The sequence below is a fragment of the Vigna unguiculata genome, chromosome 9 (assembly GCF_037176805.1).
Source record: "Vigna unguiculata cultivar grain cowpea cultivar isolate G323 ecotype 2 chromosome 9, ASM3717680v1, whole genome shotgun sequence".
Lineage (NCBI taxonomy): Eukaryota > Viridiplantae > Streptophyta > Magnoliopsida > Fabales > Fabaceae > Vigna > Vigna unguiculata.
Genome location: NC_140800.1, coordinates 19,976,343 through 19,994,622, shown reverse-complemented (window position 1 = coordinate 19,994,622; position 18,280 = coordinate 19,976,343). Strand labels below are relative to the sequence as shown.

The window sequence follows — 18,280 nt, the reverse complement described above, 5'->3', positions numbered from 1 at the left end:
TTAAATTTACATAATCTTAAATTTTGTCTTAAAAAAATAAGAATATGAAATTTGTTATGTTCTCTTTTTTTCCCAAATTCATATATTTTTTTATTTTTTTTTCAACTAGTTCGAGAAGTATGTGCGTATGGATTGATTTTTTTTTTTTTGTGTTTTTCTATATTAATTTATTTGATTCAAAATGTTTAAGTTTTATTTATTATATTATTAATAAAGTCTTTTTATAATTTATTTTATATATTATTATTTTTAATTTAATTTTATTAATAATGAATTTTAACTAATGATATACATAGTATACGAAATAATTTTAATAAAAAGTGGTTTTCTTTTAATTTTTGTATTGTATTTAGAAACTCATTATAACATGAAAACCAATTACAATCCTACAGGTTCAAGTCTTTATAAGAAGTTAGCCTAAATATGTTAATAAAAAAAGAGACTAGCATTACACAATATATAATATTTACTATATCTTGGCTTTCGCATCAACCCAACTTCAACTACCTAGTATTATTGCCACTTGCAGCCTCGTATGCTCTTGCCATGACACTGAGAGGGCTCATACCACAAGAGAAAACACAACAACCAACCAAAAAATAAGAAAGAGTAAGCTAATAATAACTTTTGAATATTTACCATTTAGAAGTCATAATCTACAATGTAATACATCAACTAACACTCAAATTAATTCACATATACTTATCAACAAACAATACATATTAAAAGATTCATAGACTCAATTCCATATTCATGCATTAAATCATATATTAAAAGTCATGCACATGCCATGAACTCACGAAATAAAATGTCACGACTAATCCAAATTTTCCAAGGTTCAATCCCTCATGACAGGGTAAATCACACACCAAAACTAGTCTTTACCATGAAAACCCTATATTTCTCTTTCTCTCTACACTCACAATTTTCTTCTGTTTTGTGTGTCAAATACTTAATCTCATCTGGTAATTGAAATTCATTTCCAAAATAAAATAAAAGGATGTTGAAAAAAACATAGAAAATAATAAATTAAATAACAAAATACTATATTAAAATAACCATTAGTATTGTACGCAACCTTAATTTTGTACATATTTATAATTTTGTAGGCATCCATAAAGAAAACGCAAACAAAAATATGATGGATCGACTTTTATTTGATTTAATTGTTCATTTTAGGTTCATTCATTTGCTTTACATTCTTTTATTTTTTACTATTATTATATTTGATGAAATCTTACTTAACAGTTTAAGGAGAAAGGTGAAAGAAGAAAAATTGGTGAAGAAAGACCACAAATGATGGTTGAAGAAGAAAATATAAAGATACCAACTGAATAAGGTCTTCCATGGACAACATAATAACTTGAGTTAAGGTCATCTTTTCATTCAATTACTTTGTTTATGTTACTTGTTACAATGTATACTTCTTAATTACAATGAATTAATGGGCTTTGCCACTTTTCGCAGCATTTGTTAAAATGTACCGTGAAAGAGAGAACAAGGCCTATTGACCTAAAGCGCCATAGTGATATGTGGGCAATTGATTTTGCTAAATTTGACCAACAAGTGCCTCTTTCATCCATTTATTTTCCTTTTACTTTATTTTTGTTACTAAGTAGTTTCTTTAGGTTTTCCAAGTTTATTTTGAGCCATATCTTTCATTTGAGAAAAAAATGAATGATTGTTCAAAATACAACCAAATGTGAATCATTTGTCTGTAGGTGGCACAAAATATGAACTTCATAGAACAACTGAAGTTGGAAAGGGAAAGACAACATAAGGTAAACAATATCTACCATATCTATTGTTTGTATGACAAAAGATTCCCTAATCTCCATACTAAAAATATTGATATCTTTGTACCTCATTCCCTTATATAGATGACATAAAGAGATAAAATAAAGAGGGTGAGGAAGGAACTCGTTCCAAAGGCTCAACCGATGCCTTATTTAGGGATCTATCTAGGTTAAAATGCTAATAAGAAAACGAGTTTAAAAAGAGATTTTGGAATCGCCACCATAGTTATTTCTGGAAAATTATGGAAAACTATAAAGATAAGATGAGTCTATAAAAAACCATATTTTGGATCCGGGAGTCCGTTATACGTAGGGAAGGTGTTAGCACCCTATCGTACTCGCCCGAGGGCGGTACTTTTAATTAAACACACAAGTTGATGTGGTTTTCAAAGTGTTAATTTTCCTAAAAAATAATAAGATAAAAATATATAAAAGAAACAAAAATATTTTTTTGGTTTTTGGGCTCGATAAGGAAAGACCTTGGTCCTACGTATTCTCATTCAAAATGAGAAATCAGGGTTACGTAGTTCTTAAGGAGAAACAATTTGGAAAACTATATGGAAAATGATTTGATTTTTGTTAGAGGTGAACCTGACAAGGGCTAGCCTTGTTCATACGTATCTCGTAGTGGAGAATCAAGGATCACATAGTTCTTAAGGATATCGTTGTTTAAAAATGTATTTTTTATATTTTGAAAATATTATATTTTTTTGTATTTTTGAATTACTTGAAAATAGATGTCACATGACAAATCGGCTGGACAAACACCAAAAGAAAAAAAAAGAAAATATTTTTCATTTTATAATTTTTGCATTTTTTTTGTAGTTTTTTATAATTTTTAAATTTTATGAAAACACAAGCTTAGTGTGAGAGAATGTGAGTTATTAAAAGGAAATGAGGTGGAAGTGTGAAAAGTGTTTTTAAAGTTTAAAATAATAGTCCAAAACATAGAATGAAACCAAAAAAGAAAAAGAAAAAGAAAAATAAAAATAAAAATGAAAAAAACAATAGGTGTGCAAGATAGTAAAAAAGGTGGTGCAGGAAGTAGTTAATGAGAGGTGTGTATGCAATGAAATGTGGGTTGCAATTAAAAATAAATAAGCACAGAAAAACACACAAACAAATCCAACACAAAAAAATGGCGGTGCAGAGATTAAAACAAAGGGGTGCAGAAAGTAAAATGTATTCTAGCCTAAAATGAAATAATGGAAGGTGCAAGGTACAACTACGAGGTGTAAGGTGCAAAATGATGGTCAGATGTGACATGTGAAACCCAATTTACCTAAACCCTAACTGCTAAAAAACCAAAAGAGGCAAGCCCTCTTTTTATTTCTCTTAGAGACGGTAATATGGATCTGATCCGTCAGGCCGACCCGCTGACCTGCAAAAAAAATGCAGAATGGACCAAGAAAATGAACCCACAGGCCCGCAGTGACCCGTGACCCGTGCAGGCTGCCCGTTGGCCCGTAAATCCTAACTTAGTAACCTAGAAATAAACCTAGCACCCACGTTCACTGATTCAGTTGTCTTCTCTCCGCTGCCTACAACTTCACTTCTCTACACTAGTTCACGTTCACCATGACCATGACGCACGCCGCTGCTCCACCGCTTGCACGCCGTTGATCCAGTGCACCGAAGCCTCCATCGCACTCCACCTGTTTCTCTTCTCATGTCTTGCGCGTCTCACATCGCACCACCACCACAACCTTCATCGCACCGGTGCGACGCCACTACATCGCCACTACCTTCCTCGACTCATCTCTTTCTTTCCCTCACATCCACCCATCCCCTCGCATCTGGGCTCAAAGAACGCCGCCGCAGCCGAACACCGTCACATCCCTCCCTTCCCGTCTCTCGGAATCATGGCTAGCCATCTCGAACCCTGAATACTGTCGACGAAGACAAATCAGTTGGGCCATTCTCTCACGTTTTGTTTCCGCTGTCCATATTACTCTGTTCAATTTTAATTTCATGTATTTGGCTGTGACAGTGATTATGCAAGTGAAATTGTGGATGGGGTTTTGTTGGATTTGGTTGGACCAAGCAGGGTTTTCCTTTGAAATGGGGGGTTCAAAATTGTGACTGACGTTATTTTGCTGAAGCAGGGATCTGTTTTATTTTTAATTTAAATTGTCTCAACATGTGCGCGCCAGCCCGCGGGCTTGTGGGCCAATAACTGTGCGGGGCGGGCCATATAATTCAACCCGTGAATTCTATGTGGGGCGGGCCTGATGCGGGCAAGTCTAAATGGGCCGGCCCGGCCCACATTGTCATCCCTACTTGACACCAAGACCCTATCACCATTCACCTCAATTTGCTTCACAACGCTAACCCTGAGAGATCGTCACCTCGCCGCAACCATCCAAAGACGTCGTTGGCGGTAGCGACATCCACCACGGACCTTGACGACGAAAGCCTAGGGACATGCGACCTTCACTCTCCCTCCTCTCAGGCACGACATGCACTGCTCTCGCGCGAACCCCAGGGCCACTGCCATTAGTGTGCGTCTTCCGTTCAAAGCTTTGAATCGTCGTCGACGAAGGTTTCTACTCCTTTGTTCATCTCTCTACTATGATTGGGTGTGGCTGATTGGGGAATATGAGACTTGAATGTTTGGCACTGGAATGGGGTTCCAGTTCTCTATTTTTTTTTTATGCAGGTGAATGATAAAGATGAGAAACAAAGGTTAACTAATGGTTGAATAATACATGATGGTGATGATGATTTTTGTACCCAGAGGTGTGTATGAATGTTTCTCTTACGGGAGTGTGAGTACGATGAAGGTTCTGAATGAATGGAGAGAAGGATGGAGATGGAAGCCTAATGGTGATGGTAGTGATTCTCCTCTTTTTGTTTTCATCATTTTGTTTTGAAAATCACGAACTTGACAACTTGCAAGAAAACAAATGACTAAAACGTGACCATCTTGCTTTCTTTTATTTTTTTTTTCGTGACACCCTTTTGGACTTGTTCATGATGAGAGATAAGATATATCATATGCTTGAAATCCATGAAGGAGAACAGTGCAACTAAACATAATTGTCATAACAATACGATAGAGAAATCACACCACTATCACAATATGAAAAACATGAAATTGCCAATGTTTACAAACCTCTGAAGGTCTTCATGTAAGGGAATTTTTGTGCCCCAGTAGAGGATTTTCTTCAACATTGGGTTGTCCTCCTTCAAATGTTAGTCATCTTGAATCAATCAAGGATTGCACCTTGCGCTTTAGAGCTTCACATGCTTCTGTTGAATGTCCTGACGCTCGTCTGTGATAATCACATCTAGCATTTATGTCATAATTCTTCGGGTATGGAGGTCGTACAGGCTTGGTAGGACAAACCTCTATAAGGTTTTTACAGAGGAGATTTGGTAATATCTCTCTATAAGTCATAGGGATAGGAGTGAAATTCATCACTTTCTTGTCCCGGTTGTAATTTCCTTTCCCAATGGCCTGATTGGATTCATCACATTGCAACTTTTGAGGACAGACAATGAGATGCATATTAGCTATTTGTTCTTCTTCTCACATCCTGGAATATGCTCATTCAAATTTGCTACCACATTCAGGCTGAGTGCAATTTTTTCACTTCTTATGTTTCCCTCCATCCTATCTCCAATTATCAATATATCAACAAAGCTTGAGCATACACTACTTATCATGTGTTCATAAAATGGTGATTGTAGAGTATTTAGTGATGAAGGATTATCTTGTTTCCTTTTAAGATTATTGAATATGGTGAAGAGTTGTTTAAGGAAAACTCAAGGAAATCCCCACTGGACATTAAGATAGCAAGCTATCTAGATGTGAAGGTTCCTTTCCAAGAGTTCAATAGGAGAAGATGATGGATTGATTCAAAACAAAAAGGAAATGGAAGGCACATAAACCATAGAAAACCAAGAACAATTAAAGGAAGAAGAAAACATAAAATGGAAAGGAAAGAAATGATAAAAATGTGAGAAGCACGCCACTACAAGGCTAGGCTAGAAGCCATGACATCCTTGAAGATGAGTGGATGTGTGCCGCCACTTGCTATGCAAGATAAGGCTTAAAAGTATTCACTCCCAAGGGAGGAAACTCTCACAAATGGTTGAGACACAAGAGTGTTTTACTTCAAAATGTTTAACCCTTTTACATGTCTAGGACCACCCCTTATATAGAAGAGTTTAGGGGCCTCTAAGCAAATAAAAGATACCTAAGGATGTCTCTACAAAAACCTAACCCTAGCTTCTAGAAACTAGGTCAAATAAGGTTACAAAAATGAGAGACAAAAGAGCCAACTATGGTGTGTGCAAGGCTAATTTCGTTTTAGCACAAAAGGAGACAAAGAATGTGTCTCATATGTCTCCAAAAAGTGGCCAAAGTGTGCTAAAAATAAAGGAGACCGAAGGTACATAGGTACACTTGTTTTATGCCTTTTACTTTATGCTTTATGCCTTTGCTTTACTCTTTCATCCACATCATTTATGCTCCCCAATCACCATGCGCCACCTAGCATTGCTTTCTTACTCTTAATTAACCTACAAAGCAAATAAACATAGATTAGCATGTTGGCTTAAGTCAAGTCAACTATAGTCAACAAGTCAAACCTAGTCAAAGGTCAACAAGTCAACTAAAGTTGATTCAACTAAGTCAATTTAGGGAATAAAAAATAACAAACACAAATGAAAGGGATGAAGGATTAATGAACTTCCTTTCTAAACATGCTTAGTCTTCTTAAGCATGTGCCTCCATCCTTGGTTGGGGTCAATCCTTCATCATCCTCCCTTCCTTGGAGAGAATTTGACCACAAATTCTTTAAGCCTTTGTAGATGGAGCTTGACTTGATGTGGGGGAGGATTTGCACCTCCCTTTTATGAGCTCTTGTTCCATCCTTTCTAAAGGTATTACCCCTAGCTTTGGTTAGGCCATCCCTCTTTTCTAGACCATTCTTCCTCTCATGCTTGCGCATTGGGTCTTCCTTTTGAGCCTTGGAAGAGAAGGAAGAATGGTGATGTCCATCTTGCTTTGGAAATATTTTTTTGGAGGCAAGTAACACTTTGAAGGTAACTTGCTCTTTTTCTTTTTTATCTTTTCTCTTATCTTTCACTTTATTTTGGTCCTTATTTGCTTGATTGGGTGAGAGAGGTAGGAGTGTGAACTTGTTGCCTTGGAAGGAGAAAGCATAGGTGTTAGCATGGCCATCATAAACGACTTTTCTATCAAATTGTGATGGCCTACCTAGCAAAATATGAGTTGCTTCCATAGGCACAACATCACATAACACCTCATCTTTAAAATTTCCAATTGAAAAGTTAATGAGGACTTGTTGAGTTACTTTAATGTCTTCTTCCTTAAGCCATGATAGCTTGTAGGGCTTGGCATGAGGGATAGTTTTCAAGCCAAGCTTGTCCACAACCCTTGTGCTAGTCACATTTACACAACTTCCATTATCTATGAGGAGGGGACATAGTTTGTCATTGATATGACACCTTGAATGAAAAAGGTTTTGTCTTTGAGAAGGGTCAAGTTCCTTGGAAACTTGTCTTTGTTGGTGCCTTATCATTAACAATCCACCTTCAAGGGGTTTAATCCTTTCACTTGAAAAAGAAGTGTGGGAAGAAGTACTTTTGGGGGAAGGGGGAGAAGAATGTTCACTCTCTATTTCTCTTTTAAGGTTTAAGGCCATGGTTCTTTTGGTAGGACAATTTGAAGCTATGTGCCCATATCCCAAACACTTAAAACATTTTATAGAACTTGTCCTTGTACCTTGAGAAGAATTAGGAGTTTCATTAGAAGGCCTAGAAGAATTAGTCCTAGGAAGTGGGTCTTGGGAACTCTTGGGTGGTGATTTATCATGTTTTCTTTCTTTACCTTTCCAAGTACTAGAATAGTAGTCATTGTATGAACCACTCCTCTTGGCCTCTTTTTTCTTTTGCAATTGAGTTTCAACTTTGACGGCCAAATGTAAAACTTTGTTAAGAGAGGAGTACTCATATAACTCTACTAAATCTTGTATGTCCCTCCTTAACCCACTCACAAATCTAGCTACCTTTTCCTCTTCACTTTCAAATTGGAGTCCTAATTTTAGAAGCATGGACTCCATTAACTTGTAATATTCATCTACATACATGGACCCTTGTTGAAGCCTTTGGAGCTTCAAAAGAGTCTCCCTCCTATAGTAGGAAGGAACAAATCTAGCGCGCATCAAATTTTTAAGGTCCCTCCAAGAAGTCGCGAGTGACTCTTGGTTAATATTGTCCATATATAATTGATGCCACCAAGTCATGGCATAATCCTCAAACTCTAAGACTACCAAATCTACTTGCCTTTGATCACTAACTACATGAATGGTAAAAATTTGGTTCACTTTTTGTTCCCACTCAATGTAGATGTTTGGATCATTTTCTCCTTTGAACTTAGGAATCTTTGGAGTTTGCTTCTCTTGTGATGGGTTGCGCCTAGATTGCCCTCTTTTCCTAGCCTCTCTTTCTTGCTCCTTAGCTTCAAGCCTTTGAATGTGCTCTTGGATTCTTAGGTCACTTTGCTCCTTGTCCTTTCTCAATTATTCAAAGGCCTCCTTCCTAGACAACTCCAAATCCCGAAGCAATCTCATCAATGTATTGTTTTTGTTTGGTGTAGGTGCATTTGATGAACTTGCCATGATTCCTACAACAAAAACACTCAAAGCCAAAACAAAATAAATGAATTAAGGGTTAGACAACATGAAAACCAAGACCAATTCCAACCCAAAATGTAACCCAAGTGTTTAGATCACTCTCCCAAAGTAACAAGGCAAGGCTACACTTAAAGCTCCTCAAAGGATTGAAGAAAACACTTTTAAAAACTTGTGCAAAACCTTTCAAATGCAAGACAAGTGATTTGGCCACAACACCCCAAGAGTTTCAAGAAAAGAAAACTAGTAAGACAAAACAAAGAACACCTAGTGACAAGCAAGAAAAGCACAAAAACAAGGAAAGCTAAACTCTATAGAAGAAAAGTTTGAGACAAAACTTTTAACAAGACTAAAACAAGAAAAGCACATTTTAAAGACTCTATGGAAAGTACTTGACAAGCATCTTCAAGTCTTAAATCATGCATACACCAAGAAAGATCATAACCAAATTAAAGCATGGAACTAATTTGCCATTATCACCCTCTTCTCAAGCATGAAAACTAGTAGCATAACACTTAGTGAAAAACACACTTTTAGTTCACCAATGAGCAAGATTGCTCTAGGTTTTTTAGACAATATTTGGTGCAAAAATTTTCTTCTTTTCACAACTAGTTTCATAAAATGGTGAGAAAGAGTTTTAGGTGGCTTGAACACTTAGTTCCTCAAGTTTTAGGCCAAAATCAATTTCATGGAGCATACATCAAGCAAGACATAAAGTGAAAGCAAGATTCAAATACTTGGAAAAACAAGAATAAGAAAACTTCAAGTTAACATATGACATATGACTTAAGCAAAAGTTAGGCACATTTAAAGACTCAAACATGTAGCTATCATGCATTTAAAATTTTGGAAATGAAGGTCAATGATTAAGCACACAAAGACATGTTATCCAACAACATTTAGGTGTAAGAAGAGTAACAAAAACAGTAGCCAAAACTGCCCAACATAACCTGCAAAACGTTGATTCGCGGTGATCTCGGCAACTCTGACCTTTGCTCACTATTTCAATCATAACTCTTTCCACAGAACTCCAAATGCATTGGTTCTTTTTTTTAAGAACTAGACTAACAGAGCTTTCTTTGGACATCAAGAACGTAATTTTTGGATCACTGAGCAGGTGCAGTTTAATCTTTTAAAATCGTGAACAGTTTCTGCCAGCATTGTTTTTATGTGGACCATTCAAAGATAGCTAAACAAGACAATGTTAGAACATGAAAACACGATATTCAAGGACAACCAAAGCTCTAGATACCAAATGATGAAGGATTATCTTGTTCCTTTTTAAGATTATTGAATATGGTGCGAGTTGATTAAGAAAGCTAAGTGAAATCCTCACTGGACATTAAGATAGCATGCTATTTAGATGTGAAGGTTCCTTTCACAAAGCTCTAGAGAAGAAGATGATGGATTGATTCAAAAACAAAAAGGAAATGGAAAGCACATAAACCATAAAAAACCAAGAACAATTAAAGGAAGAAGAAACATAAAATGGAAAGGAAAGAAATGGTAAAAAATGTGAGAAGCAAACCACTACAAGGCTAGGCTAGAAGCCATGGCAACCTTGAAGATGAGTGGATGTGTGCCGCTACTTGCGATGCAAGATAAGGCTTAAAAGTATTCACTCCCTAGGGAGAAAACTCTCACAAATGGTTGAGACACAATAGTGTTTTTACTTCAAAATCTTCAACCCTTTTACATGTCTAGGAGCACCCCTTATATAGAAGAGTTTAGGGGCCTCTAATAAAATAAAAGATACCTAAGGATGTCTCTACAAAAACCTAACCCTAGCTTCTAGACTAGGTCAAATAAGGTTACAAAAAATGAGAGAAAAAAGAGCTAACTATGGTGTGTGCAAGGCTAATTTCGTTCTAGCACAAAAGGAGACAAAGAATGTGTCTCATATGTCTCCAAAAAGTGGCCAAAGTGTGCTAAAAACAAAGGAGACCAAAGGTACATAGGTACACTTGCATCATGCCTTTTACTTTATGCTTTATGCCTTTGCTTTACTCTCTTCCACATCATTTATGCTCCCCAATCACCATGCACCACCTAGCATTGCTTTCTTACTCCTAATTAACCTACAAAGCAAATAAACATAGATTAGCATGTTGGCTTAAGTCAAGTCAACTTTAGTCAACAAGTCAAACCTAGTCAAAGGTCAACAACTCAACTAAAGTTGATTCAACTAAGTCAACTTTGGGAATCAAAAATAACAAACACAAATGAAAGGGATGAAGGATTAGTGAACTTCCTTTCTAAATATGCTTAGTCTTCTTAAGCATGTGCCTCCATCCTTGGTTCAACTAAGTCAACATTTTTGGCTTTAGGCCACACTAAACTTTTTCACATGTAGAAAATTGTGGTCTAAGCATAGAAAACCCCGCAGTTATATAAGTGTGGTTTAAAAACTATTAAAGACCACAATTTTAAAACCGTAGATATTTTATGCCATTTTTATTTAAATGTGGCCTAAGACATTAAAACGTGGCCTAAATTAAATTTTAAAAAATCTAAAATCTATCAAGTTATTTTAAAAATAAAACAAAATACCTCATCTAAACTTTGAAATAAAAAGGTATCCAAATTTTTTCTCCTCCCGTGTGAGACCTAATAAAAAAACTTCCCCCCTTTTGGCAGAGTAAACGAAAACTCTTCCCTCCTTCGATAGAGACATCTCACACCTCTATAGTCACTAAGAAATCCCAACTCCTTTCCACCATCACCGTCACCAGTGTGGCCTCGCACCGTTGATTCGTCTTCCTCTTCCTTCCTTTGATCACTGTCGGTTCCACCTCCGTCTTCATCTTTCTCCGTCTTTGTCTTTCCCTCTCACTGCCGATTCTTCCTCTCAACATTGTTTCACTTCAATCTTTGTCATTGTTCAATCCTTTTAGTTGTGATTCAGGGTTTGTAATTGTTTCTTCTTTTATTATTAGTTTGAAATTAGGGTTTTTATTTTACTTTTTTGCCTACTGCTTGATATTGAACATGTGGTAGAGAAAGTGTAGATTTTTTCTACAATTAGAATCTTTTGATTCATCCCCAAGTGCAGTAGGAATGGGTTCTTCTCTTCTAATGTGAGATGGGGTGACATTGATGGCCCTGAGAATGTCAAATAGGAAGTGAAAGAGACCACAAATCTTTCTTTAAATTTGATTATACCTTCATTCTCAAAAGGTTTACTCCTTTAATGATCCAATCAAACGTTCAAAATTTTGCTATTTAAAACAATTGCTATTGAATATGAAAGGCATTGAAAATATGAAGCAACCACAATTGTGAAGGTTCTTTAAACGCTACTCTCCAAAATTTATCTCTGCCTTTTTGTTTTTCTGGAAACCTTTACTTGGGTTTACTCTTAATACTGATATCATTTGACATTTCATACACAACTGCCATTGATCCTGAAAATCATTTTATTTAGAGCTTTTGTTTCACATAACCTCAAACATGTTCATTTTCCAATCATAAGACTATAGTTTTTCTTACTTTGCTTTGATACAATTTTATTGTAATGATATCAACTAGGAAATTATATTGTATTGATATCAATAAAATTTGTCTTTCTATCTATTTTATTCAAAACTTCTGCACATCACCTACCTTTTACAGAGTTGTATGTACAGAGTGTTCATTTATATTCTCATCAATACCATCTTGATGTGACCTTTTGTATTTGACTATTTATTTCCATTTACAGTTGGAAATTTGCATTTGCCTTTTAATTAAAAGGCTACCAAATCATGTCTATTTTTTCATTGGTGTTGAACTTTTGAACTTCTAAAATTTATTTGTGTTTGAATATGTCGAAGCAATATAAAACTGAAGTTCAAAATCAACCACAAAATTAAGCGATCTTCTCGAAACCTTGAAATGTTAGCTAACTTTAAAAAATTTTAAGGTGCATGTTAGAAAAGAGAGGTCTGAGTAAACAAAAGGATTGGCATATAGATGGAATAAAGAAGGAACCTATTTTCTTCTTTTAAAAAGATATTTATTCTCTTAGTATTAAATTAATTGTTTAAAGATGAATCAATCATGAGATTCAGATTAGTGACATTACTAACTATTAAATAATCAATTTGAAATTGATTATTTATTTACTTTTTATTTATACCCATTTTAAAATGGAGAAATTAAGATTCCATTGAGTTCAAAGTTTAGTTTGAATTCAAGTCATTCATTCCTTTTTTAATAAATGAATATTATATATAGTTGTTAAGTATTAAGTATTTAAATATAATAATTAAATTTTACATTAAGTTGTTAAGTGAGTGTCTAACTTAATTCGATAATTATTATTTATTTATTTATTTATATATGAAAGCTAAAGACTCAAAGAAAGATGTTATTATGCAAGGTAATAGATGCACTTGACTCGTAAGTCCAATTTTGTGATTAGATGTTAAATTTCTTAATCCCTGGTATGAGTTATCATGTTTTAATAGCTATTTAATATTCTTTTGATAAATTTGAAGTTGCTTACTCCATTATTCAACACCATAATCACAAAGCATGGCCACCTTTCTTGTGTCTTGTAATATAATAAAGGAAAAATATTTCACCTTGATTTGTGCCTATTCAAAACTCAAGTGAATCTGCAGAACAAGCATTTGAATCATTGTTTGGAAAAGAAAAGTATGGGAGAGTACTTTGTTATGGAAAGACTATGACACCATCAACATTTAAGAAAAATGAAGAAATTGATGTTGTCAAGAAAGAATATGAAAATAAAATGACTCACATGACACAAGAAATTCAAGGTCTAAAGGCAATGGTAACATTTGTAGTAAAGCAACAAAATCCAGATTTAGATGATGAAGACCTAAATAATATGATGGCACGCATTTTAGGTAAAGAAAGTAGTGCAATAGGGCCATATTCTTTTGCATCAACCCATGATCCTTTCAATGAGCAAATATATATTATTGAATATTGTCTAGTGGATTTCCAAATATATGTAGCTAAAAAGTGGTGTTTATTTGTGTTTAGATATTAAAAAGATATTCAATGATAGGAGAACATGGTTTATTAGGATATTGTGATTTTTAGTTGTTTTAGTAACCTGGCATTGAGGCGTCTTTATTATTCTTATATATAACTATATAACATGTTGAGAGAATTTGACACCATATTTTAATATTTTTTGTAGCTTCAAGAGCATGAAGATGATGGAGATGAAGACAATGAAGACAATCTTTTAGATTAATGAAGTTATAATCATGTAGTAAGGAAATACTTCTATATATGTAGTTTTTTGACTTTTTAGTTTTAACCTTGATAACTTGATCCTTAATTAGTAATGACTTCATAACAATTATTTTAGTCATGTACTTTGAATTCTTATAATTCTTAAGTTTATGTTTCAATTATATATATTTTGCCTACGATCATTTAAGTTATTGTTGTCTAATGTTGTGATTTGAGGATATAAAGAAATAATAAAATTATATGAATTACAAATATCCATCTTTGTCTTGCATAAGCAATTTATAAAAAAAATTATTTTACATCAAACAACAGTTTAACAAATATGGCCTAAACTCAAAGACAATACATATATTAGTGTGGTCTAAAGAATAAAACAACAAAGTCATAATTGTGGTCATTCCTAAGATTTTAATCCAAGGTTTTGAAAATGTGGTCATATAAAAAACTGTGGCTCATTACCTGCGGCCACGCCAACCTAGTCCACACCTGAAAAATCGTAGCCTAAAGATTAGACCACAGTTTTCATGCTTTAGATTACGGTTTTATGCCGTAGCCTAAAGTGATTTTTGTTGTAGTGATAAGGGGTGCTCTTAGACATGTAAAAGGGTTGGACATTTGGAAGTAAAAACACTATTGTTGCTCAACCATTTGTAAGAGTTTCCTCCCTAGGGATTGAATACTTTTAAGCCTTATCTTGCATAGCAAGTGGCGGCACACATCCACTCATCTTCAAGGTTGCCATGGCTTCTAGCCTAGCCTTGTAGTGGCGTACTTCTCACATTTTTACCATTCCTTTCCTTTCCATTTTATGTTTTCTTCTTCCTTTAATTGTTCTTGGTTTTCTATTGTTTATGTGCTTTCCATTTCCTTTTTGTTTTGAATCAATCCATCATCTTCTTCTCTTGAGCTTTGTGAAAGGAACCATCACATCTAGATAACTTGCTATCTTAATGTCTAGTGGGGATTTCACTTAGCTTTCTTAATCAACTCACACCATATTCAATAATCTTAAAAGGAAACAAGATAATCCTTCATCAAAATGGGATAGCATCTTTATGGATTTTGTGACCCATTTGCCACAAAATTTTAGAGGACATGATACGATCTGGGTTATAGTGGACCGATTGACCAATAGTGCTCATTTCTTGACGATGAATTTGAGGATGTCTATGACCAAGTTGACCTAGTTGTACATTAAGGAAATTATGAGGCTGCATGGAGTACCCTCGAGCATTGTATCAAACAGGGATCCACGATTCACTTCCCGGTTTTGGCAGACTTTGCAGAGTGCTTTGGGTAGCAAACTAACTATGAGTTCGACTTATCATCCCCAGACCGATGGCCAATCTGAGAGAATGATCCAGTCACTTGAGGATCTTTTGAGGACGTGTGTGTTAGATCATTTGGGTGCTTGGGATGAAGTTTTACCACTGATAGATTGTTGACATGAGAAGCCAAGGTGGTTTGTTTCTTGAAGATTTGATGAAGATTGAATGAAGCTCTTTTGAACTATCTTGAAGCCATAACCATTGGAATGAAGCCTACATTGATGAAGGAAAGGAGATTTGATGATATCCATGGTGATCAAGACTGGAATGTGTGCTCTCCATGTAGTTACATCATTAAGAAAGTGTACTTTTAGTTTGTAATTCATGTTGTAGACCTTAAAGCATTAATTAGATGTAGTTTGGTCTTTGTTGTGTTTTTAATTTGTTGAATTGTTTTTCAACAGGTTAAAATGTCTCTTTTAGTCTGTTGAATGGTTTTTCAACAGGTTAAAAGGTTGGCTGCAGTAGTCTTAAACTGCAACAAATTCAATCAGTTAATTTAGTTTTTAATCGACTGATTTCACTTAAGTCAAGTGAAATCAACCGATTGATTTGAAAATAAACCTATTGAATTTCGTAATAGTTTGACTATAAAAGTTGTGATTTTCGAAAGAGAGGTCTGTTGATCATTTTAGAGCACAATTTGGTTATAGAAACTTGTGGAAACTCTCTCCTTCGTGATCATAGGTGTTGCAGCTATTGAAGATTGATCTTGGATCAATTCTTGGAGCTTTTGGTTTGGTTTGAAGCTTGGAGAAAGTGGTTTGTGGTAGGCTAGGTTGTGCTACCACTAAGGTTTGATCTTTCTCAAGCTTTGTGTGTGTGCCTGGTGGTTTTCCAAGTATGCAAGAGGGTTCTTGCTGTGCTGGTGTGATTCTTGTGTGATTCAAGAGTCTTTTGTGGTGTTTTTGTATATTTTGGAAGTGTAAGGGTGGATTCTTTGTAAAACTTTTGAAATAGTGCAAAGTCAAGCTCAGGTTGCCTTGACAAACTGGATGTAGCTCAGGTTTGAGTGAACCAGTATAAAAATTTATGGTGTACTCTCTTCTCTAACCTTTCTCCCTTGCATTTTCATTTTAAAGTTTCAAGAGCTTGTGCTTTAATCATCTTTTTTCATGTTCTTGCATGTTTTCATAGCATCTGAAGCATTGGGCATGTTTGTATAATCATTTGGAATTGGTCTTGATCATTCTTTAGCATTGTTTCTAGTTTAAAATTCAAATTTGCATTTCTGCATTTTTCCCAGTATTTCAGTTGATTGTTTTTCAGTTTCAATCGATTGATTATACCATAACAGAATCTGTTTAGTAAAATTAATCTGTTAACTTTGTTTTTGATCGATTGAAAGTGTATAGTTCAGTACTGTTTGCATCCTAACTTGGTGATCTATTTGATTCAATTAAAGGTGGTTTTTAGCTAGCAAAGATTGTTGACATGAGAAGCCAAGGTGGTTTGCTTCTTGAAGATTTGATGAAGATTGAATGAAGCTCTTTTGAACTATCTTGAAGCCATAAACATTGGAATGAAGTCTACATTGATGAAGGAAAGGAGATTTGATGATATCCATGGTGATCAAGGCTGGAATGTGTGCTCTCCATGTACTTACATCATTAAGAAAATGTGCTTGTAGTTTGTAATTCATGTTGTAGACCTTAAAGCATTAATTAGATGTAGTTTGGTCTTTGGTGTGTTTTTTAATCTGTTGAATGGTTTTTCAACAGGTTAAAATGTCTCTTTTAATCTGTTGAATGACTTTTTAACAGGTTAAAAGGTTGGTTGTAGTAGTCTTAAACTGCAACAAATTCAATCAGTTGATTTAGTTTTTAATCGACTGATTCCACTTAAGTTAAGTGAAATCAACCGATTGATTTGAAAATCAACCTGTTGAATTTCGTAACAGTTTAACTATAAAAGCTGTGATTTTCGAAAGAGAGGTCTGTTGATCATTTTAGAGCACGATTTGGTTTTGGAAACTTGTGGAAACTCTCTCCTTCGTGATCACAGGCGTTGCAGCTGTTGAAGATTGATCTTGAATCAATTCTTGAAGCTTTTGGCTTGGTTTGAAGCTTGGAGAAAGTGGTTTGTGGTAGGCAAGGCTGTGCTACCACTAAGGTTTGATCTTTCTCAAGCTTTGTGTGTGTGCCTGGTGGTTTTCCAGGTCTGCAAGAGGGTTCTTGCTGTGTTGGTGTGATTCTTGTGTGATTCAAGAGTCTTTTGTGGTGTTTTTACATATTTTGGAAGTGTAAGGGTGGATTCTTTGTAAAACTTTTCAAATAGTGCAAAGTCAAGCTCAAGTTGCCTTGACAAACTGGATGTAGCTCAAGTTTGAGTGAACCAGTATAAAAATTCGTGGTGTCCTCCTTCTCTAACCTTTCTCTCTTGCATTTTCATTTTAAAGTTTCAAGAACTTGTGCTTTAATCATCTTTTTCCTGTTCTTGCATGTTTTCATAGCATCTGAAGTAGTGAGCATGTTTGTATAATCATTTGGAACTGATCTTGATCATTCTTGAGCATTGTTTCTGGTTTAAAATTCAAATTCACATTTCTGCATTTTTCCCAGTATTTCAGTCGACTGTTTTTCAGTTTCAATCGATTGATTATACCAGAACAGAATCTGTTTAGTAAAATCAATCTGTTAACTCTATTTTTGATCGACTGAAAGTGTACAGTTCAGTACTGTTTGCATCCTAACTTGGTGATCTATTTGATTCAATTAAAGGAGGTTTTTAGCTTGCAAAAATAGCCTAAAGTTTTAACTAGCCAATTCAACCCCCCCTTCTTGGCTTTTCAACCATTTCAAAACTAACAATTGGTATCTAGAGCAAGGTACTCGAAATTTGATCAAGTAAGGTCCTAAATCTCTTTTGAACTACTTGAAATGGGTGAAAACAAGTTACCCTTTGGTGAAGGTGCCTCAATTCATAGACCCCCTATGTTTAGTGGCATTAATTACCAATTTTGGAAAATTAGGATGAAAATCTTTATTGAGTCAATAGATCAAGGGATATGGGATGCAATCATAAATGGACCATATACTCCTAAGCATATTGTTGGTGATGTGCAGGTTAATAAGCCATGGACTCAATGGAATGAGGAAGAAAGGAGGAGAGCCCAATATGATTGCAGTACAAAGAATATCCTCACTTCATCTCTCAACATGGATGAGTTTTTTCCTGTTTCACAATGCAAGAGTGCCAAGGAAATGTGGGAGGTTCTTGAAGTGACTCATGAAGGAACCAATGATGTTAAGAGAGCAAGAAAGCATGTCTTGATTCAAGAATA

General features: G+C 35.0%; 1 long non-coding RNA gene across 1 annotated transcript; it reads left to right on the top strand.

The window, feature by feature from the left end:
- Positions 1-2,760: 2,760 nt before the first annotated feature.
- On the top strand, positions 2,761-13,856 carry LOC146883671 (uncharacterized). Its single transcript, XR_014984364.1, has 2 exons — positions 2,761-4,628; positions 13,611-13,856. It is a non-coding gene; the product is annotated as an uncharacterized LOC146883671 (long non-coding RNA).
- The last annotated feature ends 4,424 nt before the right edge of the window (positions 13,857-18,280 follow it).